This window comes from Cibotium barometz, chromosome 12 (assembly GCF_041138505.1).
Source record: "Cibotium barometz isolate CiBa-2024 chromosome 12, ASM4113850v1, whole genome shotgun sequence".
In the NCBI taxonomy this organism is placed as follows: Eukaryota; Viridiplantae; Streptophyta; class Polypodiopsida; order Cyatheales; family Cibotiaceae; genus Cibotium; species Cibotium barometz.
Window position 1 is genome coordinate 42,846,016 of NC_141057.1, and position 9,213 is coordinate 42,855,228.

Genomic DNA, 9,213 nt, shown 5'->3' on the forward strand with positions numbered 1-9,213 from the left:
TATTCTCATATCTTTACCGATTCATACCATGGTTTTACATCTACACTTTGGCTCTCATGAATGAAGGGTAACCCCAATGCCCTTACTTTTGATGAGTTAGTTTTGTAGTGCTCTTATAAGAAGAACAATCTTGGAAAAACCAATCAACTATGCATGTGGGAAATCAAGCATTACTAGTCAAAAAGGTAAAGGCAAAGCCTTTTATCAGGGTAGCTATATGCCAAAGGAAGAATCGGCTCAGTCTTCTAAAAAGGATGCCAAGAAGGGGGGTGATAAGCCTTAGAAGAAAGGCAAATGAAACTACTATTGGAAGTCATGCCATTATATCAATGAATGCAAAAAGACTGGAGAAGAAGAAGAAGAAAGATCCAGACATGGCTATGGTGTCTGATGCATCAACACCAAGTGCTGAAAAAAAGGAGTCAGCAAACTATACAAAGGATGGTTATTAGGAATTCATTATATGGTACCTTGTACACCTCCTTTTGTCCCATGATATATGCATCTAATAGATCAATATGTTTGTTACTTTGAAAGTGGTTCTAGCAAGCTTATTACTTCTCAACATGAATTATTTCCCTCATTTAAGTCTACTCCTCAAGGAGACACAATCACATGTACAAACAACTCCTTGTATCTAGTAAAAGGAGTCAGTAAGGTTGTTCTCACTGTTGTAAATGGTGGGATAACCACTCTCTCAGAAGTCTTGTTTGTGCCAGGCATTAAAAAGAACTTTTTGTCAGTCTCTACCATTGCTATTGGTCAGATTTTTTCATGACATGTGTACAGCTCATGATCAGAGTGATGGTGTGGTATCCGATAGTCTAAGCCATCGGCTTTATAGGTATGAGAAACTATCACATAATGCTTGTTTAGTTATTGCCACTCGTGCTATGAGTGACATGGAGCTATGGCATGCCCACTTTGGTCACTTAAATTTTGGGAGTTTGCTGTGCCTTAAAGGTAAGAGATGGTGTCAGAGTTGCCAAAGCTTGAGGTCCCTCTCAAACATATATGTGAGGGGTGCATGTTAGGCAAGATACAACAGGCATCATTTTCGAAAGATGGATCGGTTAGGGTTGTCCAAAAATTATAGCTTATACATAGTGATGTATGTGGTCCGGGATATCTCTACTTTGTGACTTTTATTGATCACTACTCCAGGAAAAATTGGGTGTATCTATTGAAGGCAAAGTCAAAGGTTTTTACATGCTTTAAACACTTTGTTTCTATGGCTAAAAATGTGTCTTCATGTAAAGTTGGCATCCTTTGCATGTTTAATATATATATAGCTGAAGAAGGCATAAAACATCAATGCACAACACCTTATACACCTTAACAAAATGGTCTGGCTGAGGAAGAACAGATCTCTCTTGGAGATGGCACGTTGCATATTTAAAGCCTAGGATTTGTCTCATGGTTTTTATGGTTAGAGGCAGTTATGTCTCAGTTTTGTGTGCTACTTATATACTAAACAGATGCCCCACCAAGGCCTTACAGACAATTATCGCTTTATGAAGCTTAGAATGGCAGTCCTTTGTGACTCATTTAAGTTTTTGGTTATCTTGCTTATGCTCTTACACTTGAGTAACAATGTGATAAGCTGGATGATGAGACAGTAAAATGTATTTTTGTGGGACATAGCTTAGAAAGCAAAGGGTATAGACTCTACCATCCAGGCATAAAGTGGATTTAGGTGAGTAGAGATGTTGCCTTTATTAAGAACTCAGCTCAGCCCATGCTTTTACGTAAAAAAATAGCAATATATCACACACACACACATATATACACGTATACATATATGTATACATATATATACATACATATATACATACATACATACACACACACACACACACATATATATATGTATGTGTGCGTGTGTGTGATATACATATATATATACATACACACGTATACATATATATACATACATACATACATAAATACATATATATATATGTGTGTGTGTGTGTGTGCATATATATGTATGTATGTATGTATATATATGTATGTATGTATGTGTGTGTGTGTATGTATATATATACATATATACATACACATACATACATACATACATACATACATATATATTTGTATGTATGTATGTGTGTGTGTGTGTGTGTTAAAGTTAATGAAACATTTTAAACATCAAAAAATTAAAACATGGAAAAAAATATGTACCTAGACTGCACACAGTACACTCCACACAGCTTCCAATTCGAACTTTAGGCGTTGTAATTGGTGAGCCATGGTGGAGCTCAAACTGGACATCATGGGCTTGTTAGGGCATACAGAGACAACACGTGAACTAGTGCATGAACAAGGAGCAAGCTATATACATCAACATGCATGCTATAGAATTAGGAAAGGCCGGTTGTGGCTGCAACACGATGGAGGACAACTACTAGGCCAGCTATAGACATGCACACATAGGTGGACATAGAGCACACGTATGCCAGCTTAGGAAAAAATAAATAAAACATGGGAAAAAAATATGTACCTAGGCTAGACACAGTACACTCTACACAAGCTTTCAATGCAAACTTTAGACATTGTAATTGGCGAGCCATGGTGGAGCTCAAACTGGACATCATAAGCTAGCTAGGGCATACATATGTTGTAGGCTAGCTAGGGCATACAAAGACAACACATGAGCTAGTGCATGAACAAGGAGTGAGCCATATATAACATCAACACGCATGAATTAACAGAGGCTGGTTGTGGATACAACAATATGGAGGGCAGCTACTAGGCCTATAAACATGCACACAGAGGTGGACATGGAGCATGCATATGCTGATTGTAGCAGGCATCTTGTCTTCTACATAAGTAGTTTATCTCACATTATTATCGATCATTTTGCTCTTATATATAGTATAGTTTTACATAAATTCTCTCTTCTCCTACTCTCCTCTCAGCTAATAAACCCTTGAGCTTGAGAGACACTTATGACCTACATTTGTTTTTCATAGCAATTAAGATCTCTAATCAAGCATATGTATGTCAAGATGGAAGATTAAGATCTCTAATCAAGCATATGTATGTCAAGATGGAAGATTGCATCTCTCGCATACAAGAGCTCATACAAGCTGTAGTGAGAGCTTCTCACATGAGTTCTACGATCTTGGATCTTGTAAGACATTGTAGAAGCAATAGAGCTCTTACTCACTCGTATGAGCTCATATTACCTCATAAGTTCACTCGTATGAGCTCATATTACCTCATAAGTTCACTTGAATATCCTTATATCTCTTAAACAACCTTACATATTCTTTTGAGGGCAAAATAGGCCTTTATGAGCTCCAATGGGCTCAATCTCATCTATACAAAAGAGCAAGCTCCTAAAGGATTGATTTGAGGGTGTATAAAGCTCATTTGAGATGCAATGAGTTTATAAGATGTATCAAGAGCTCATAAAAATTTATAGGGGCACTTACAAGCTATCTAGATTATATAAGATCATGTATGGTCAAGAGCTTGTGAAAGCCTATAAAATCTCATACAAGATCATATGGTTTTCGTAGGATCTTGTAGGAGCTCAAAATAGACCTTAAGAGCTAGGAGCTAGGAGCTTGAATAAGCTTGTAAGATGTTGCAAGAACTCATTTTATCTTATAAGAGCTCATGGTACCATCTAAGAGCCAATAAGAGCTCCTCTTATGAGCTCAAGGCTTATATATGATCATATCATAGATCCTATGAGCTCCAATTCTATATTCTCATAAGGGTTCATTTGATGCCCTAAAATCCCCCACAAGAATGTGCAAGGTCATATAAGAGCTTCTTAGAGAAAGCAAGGCTAAAAGAGCTTGCATGAGCTAATGTACGATCATATAGTATATCCTACGAGCTCCAATTCAATATTATCATAAGAGCTCATTTGATGCCCTAAAATTCCCCACAAGAATGTGCAAGGTCAAATAATAGCTTCTTAGAGAAAACAAGACTAAAAGAGCTTGCGTGAGCTTATACAAGCTTGTATAGGAGCTCCTTGGAGCTATTAAAAGCTTGTAGAGGGAATGTTTAACATAGAAGGTATTGCAAAGGCCTTACATGAGACTTGATGGCTTCATGTGTACCACCACGATTGATTTTTTAATGAAAACATCAATGTTCAGTAACATCCAATGGCACCAATTAGATCCCACCTCCTCACATTAATAATGTTTCACTTAAAGGCATGATCATGAGAGCATCACATATATAAATGAACCAACAGGGTGGAACCAATAGGGGGTCACCAAAATTAGATAGATGACATGTTAGTATTTTAGATTATCACATTATAACACTTACTACTTCATGGATAAGCTAATTAGGTGGCGTTGGATCCATCACTGCTAAGATGGTTGACTAGAACCACCAAGCTTGGTTTACCAATTCTAGCACTGCTAAGATTGTTGACTAGAACCACCAAGCTTGGTTTACCAATTCTAGCAAGTCCTCTTAATCTATATGGATAAACCAAATGACTCTTTGGAGAGGAAAATTAGTCCCATAGCAAAAGAAGCCCATTTGAAACCTCATAATGATCTCAAGAAAGCTAGAAAGCTATTAGAAGTCCTTATGAGGTCTAGAAGCTTTTAAGGTCACAACAGCTTTATTTCAAGAGCTCTTATAAGCTAACAAAAGATTCTATATGGATAAACCAAATGAATCTTAGTCCCATAGCAAAATAAGCCCTTTTGAAACCTCATAAAGATCTCAAGAAAGCTAAAAAGCTAATAGAAGTCCTTATGAGGTCTAGAAGCTTTTAAGGTCACAACAACTTTATTTCAAGAGCTCTTATAAGCTCCCAAAACATTTTATAAGGTCTTATGAACTCATTCGAGGTCTTATAAGCTCTTTTGATATTATATAAGCTTATAGAGCTTCCATGGGCTCTTATGAGTTATTATTAACTCCTATGTGAGCTTTTATGATCTTGCTAGGTCTTTAGATCAGGTAGTAGTTCCCATGAGCTCTTAAGAGATCTTATGGGCTTTTAGGAAATTTCATGAGATCTTCTATAGTAAGACGTTATGAGCTTTTACATAAGATTATGAGCTCTTGTGAGACTTCATGAGCTTTTATATGACCTCACTAACGCTCTAAGAAGGTTTTTGGAAATTATATGAGCTCTTACATGAGATTATGAGCTCTTGTGAGACTTCATGAGCTTTTACCTTATGAGATCTTGAGAGTCTATCATACTCTATGAGATCTTTGTGGGACTTCATGAGCTTTAATATGATCTTATGAGACCTTGAGAGCCTATCATACTCTATGTGCTTTATAAAATGTCTTACCCCAGTACACATAAGATCTTCTAGGAGAACTTTGAGAGCTCATATATAAAATCTCTTACCAGCACACATAAGATCTTATGATCTTATAGGAGCACTTTGAGAGCTCATATACTTATGATCTCAAATGAGATAAAAGGATGTGGTATGAACTTATGACCTTATATGTGACCTTATGAGTTGATCATATAAAATTTATGATCTAATAGAATGTTATATGAGTTTGTAGGAGCTATTTTAAGGTTATAATAGCTCTTGTGAGCTCTTAAGACAACTTATAGGCTCCTAAGATCATCTATAAGAGAACTTATGAGCTCTTATGAGGTTATAATAGCTCTTAAGAGAACTTATGGGCTCCTAAGATCATCTATAAGATCTTATCGTATGATTTTTTTTGATATTGTAATAGCTCTAAAGTTCTATATAATATATATTCACGTGTGTGTGTATGTGTGTGAGTGAGTGAGTGAGTGAGTGTGTGTGTGTGTGTGTGTGAGAGAGAGAGAGAGAGAGAGAGAGAGTATGTGTGCCTGGGTGTAAGAGAAAGAGATAGTTTCTATGTGTGGGAGAGTGCATGTGAGAAGAGATAGGGAGTGTGTGTGTGTGTGTGTGGGTTAGTTGTATAATAACACATCATATAATAAACTACCCTAGGCTCAAATTAAAAGAAACACAATAAGAGCCAACGGATAATTAATAACAAGTCATAACAAAAAGTTACAAGGCGTTGCAATTGTCATAAAATTATAGACTGAAAAATCAAATATAATTAAAGCTAGCTGCCAATCTTTTGAAACAATTTGATAGTAGCCACCCCATGAATAGATGATTCATAATTGGGTAAGCTATTACCTGTCACCATAAAAAACGAACATAAGTTAGTACTTAATGTTACATTTTTTGGAAGATAGGTGTCATGGCATACCCGCACTTGTTTTATTAATGTCCATATTTATGGTCGTCTATAACAAGGTAGGCTACTACACCAGATTTCCAAGTTTATAGCAAACCAACATGTAGTAAGTTGGAGGGTTCTATTTGAGTGGCAAAAAATTATATGTCAGGGAATATTCTATTAAAAAAAGGAGAAACGTGTAAGAACCAATGAAGTAGAATGCAAACAAGAAGGTAACACATTGGTTAAAGATCAATATATCATAAACCATTAACTAACTATTATTGGTTGTCCATAGAACAAGGAAACTTTTACCTACTTAGAGTATCAATCAAAGTTCTTAAGAATGTCAGTGAGCTTGTATATATTAAGGAAGGACAAATGGAAGGGAAATAGTAGAATTAACTATTTTGAAAACCATGGGAAGGAAAAACATTTCCAATCAGAATCAAGTCATCATTAAAAACAAGTCCAAAACCATTTCAACAATTGATCATGGTTGAAGGGAGAAGATTAAGTTATTTCAAAGGATAAAAATAGTATATAAGATTCTAGACAGCTTTAAGAACATAGCTAAAACTACCAAGCAATAAATATTTAACTTCAAACTAATTTATGAACAAGTCAACATCAACTCTTAAACATCTGTAAAAACATCAAAAGAGCATATCATCAGTCGAGTAAAAAACCTTTTCCAAGGCTAAGGCAACATCAAAACTTAGACATCTATAATATCACCAAAGAGCATGTCCACAATCAAATACAAAAAATACTTTGCCAAAGCTAAGGCACCACATCAGATAGCCATAAATGAAACTCAAGCAATTACAATAAGCAATTTGAGATTCTTTTAGGGAACAAAATTGATCAAATAGGTTCAATTAGTCAATTAGTATCAAAAAGGCAACTCTCCCAGGAAGGAGGGTCAAGTAAGCCCAAACATTTCGAGAATTCAAGAGTGCCTGGCAAAGCATAATCAAATCAAATTTTAGAAAATCAAAAGCTACCGGTTCATTTTTAATATTTGAAAGACATAAATTCTAAATGCATAACATCAATGTTCAATAAATAGTGAACTTAATCGTTGAAATTTACCCAAATTTTAAACATAAATTAAGGTTTTTTGCCCTTAAGTGATCCATTTGTTTTAGTATTGTAATTAGCTAACTCTAATTCATAAAAATGAGCCTAAAACTAGAGTATCAAGTGTCCCCAATATACCACATCTATATTCAAACCCAAGTGGATAATATTCAAACCCAAGTGGATAATATTTCAAGGCAAAGTTAATCTTAAAAGCTTTTACAGATAAGGTGATCATCTAACTCGACAAATTTAATTTAGTGATTATTTTATCAATTACCCAAGTATAATGAATCTTGATATTATGGTTAGTACCGTACAGATTTTAGTTTAAGGTTACCAATTACTAATAGGTTATAATTTTAACTTTTAAGTAAAATATGAGATTATGAGTTTTTAATAATCGATGAACTATATTATGAAAACTCATTCATTATTGTGAGTAATCATCCATAGTAATACCATGGCAGCCAAATTTTGTGTGTCTAGACAATCCCATAACCAACAACCAATCACTACCACTAGGAAAACCAAAATAATAATCTAAATACGTCAATGAGTTAAAAGCTAATCCTAGATTTAATGCTAAACCAACATCTTAACAGCATGACAGTCAAGATATGTGCTTTAAGACAATCTTGATCAACTACTACAAACACTAGAGAAACCAAAACATGTAGCCCTACATTACTAAGTAAAGACTTTTTTTTTGATTTACCAATAGGCAATTATCTACTACCTTCAGAAAACCAAAAAATGTACCATTACAGTGCTAATAAAGGCCCTTAGTGCACTATACCTGAGTTTGTGGACTCGCCATGGAAGATCCGGACGAAGGTGTTCGCGTAGGTAGAACCGAAATCGACATCATTAAGCATACGAAGAAAGAGAATTTAGTGCAGAGGCTAAGCCATCAAGCCATTTAAATATCCAAGGAACGATCTTCAATAAAATACCCAGCTAAGTTAAGTTAACTGCATGCGTTTATGTAGAGGCATGAGATCGCCGTTTACTTGCCAAAAGTATATCCCTAAATTGGAGAGTATTAAAGTATGTACATACAAGGTATTGAATGAATAATTAAGAGAAAATCTACTACAAATTTCACACAAACATAAGAAGGGGAGTGTGCTTCAGAATAAGCGAAAAAAATAGAAAGACAAGGCACGTGTAACCTCTATGGGGATGCCCATTATTTTATTTTGGATACACCTTTTTATTTTGAATGAAGGCAATGTTTGAGTGGTGGATTATGTGTTAATCGTGGGTGGAACATGTGTTAGACCACTATGGGATATGTTGGAAGACATGTGAACACAGTTTATGGTTTCATTTTTAGGCATCAATATTTCTATAAGGCTAAGGCCTCATACCTTTATACATACCAAATAGTATTTTATACTTTTGGTAGGCCCAAGAGTTTGTATCAATGCTTACTATATTTTTGTAGAGCTTGCACGCTCATAAACTCAAAAGCACTTGTGCTTTGTTTTTGGAATTATCTTTTTTGGAAAGCAAGTGCTTTTTCTAATACATATAAATATGGGTGAGTGGTATAAGGGCCACACTCATCCCAGGGGAGATTCAACCCACTTTTGTGTCGATAGTGACCTCTACTCTATTCTCCATCTCTCTCTTATTTATTTTATTTGGTTTATTAAGGCTTATGTTTTTAATTTGTGCAAGTATATGTTATGCTCTAATTTTTGTGTTGAGAAATTAGAGTTTCCTTCTCCATGTGTCTTAAAGTCCTAACAGTGGTATTAGAGGCAGGGGCCCACTAAAGGAGAAGGAGATCACAGCAACATATGAATACATCCCTCTAGCTCCACGCCTTGACTTGTCTCATCCCTCTAGCTCCACGCCTTGACTTGTCTCTTGATGTAGTTTTGTAAACGCAACTTTAATAAAAACTTCAAGTATTGCTTGTTATGATAATATGTACAT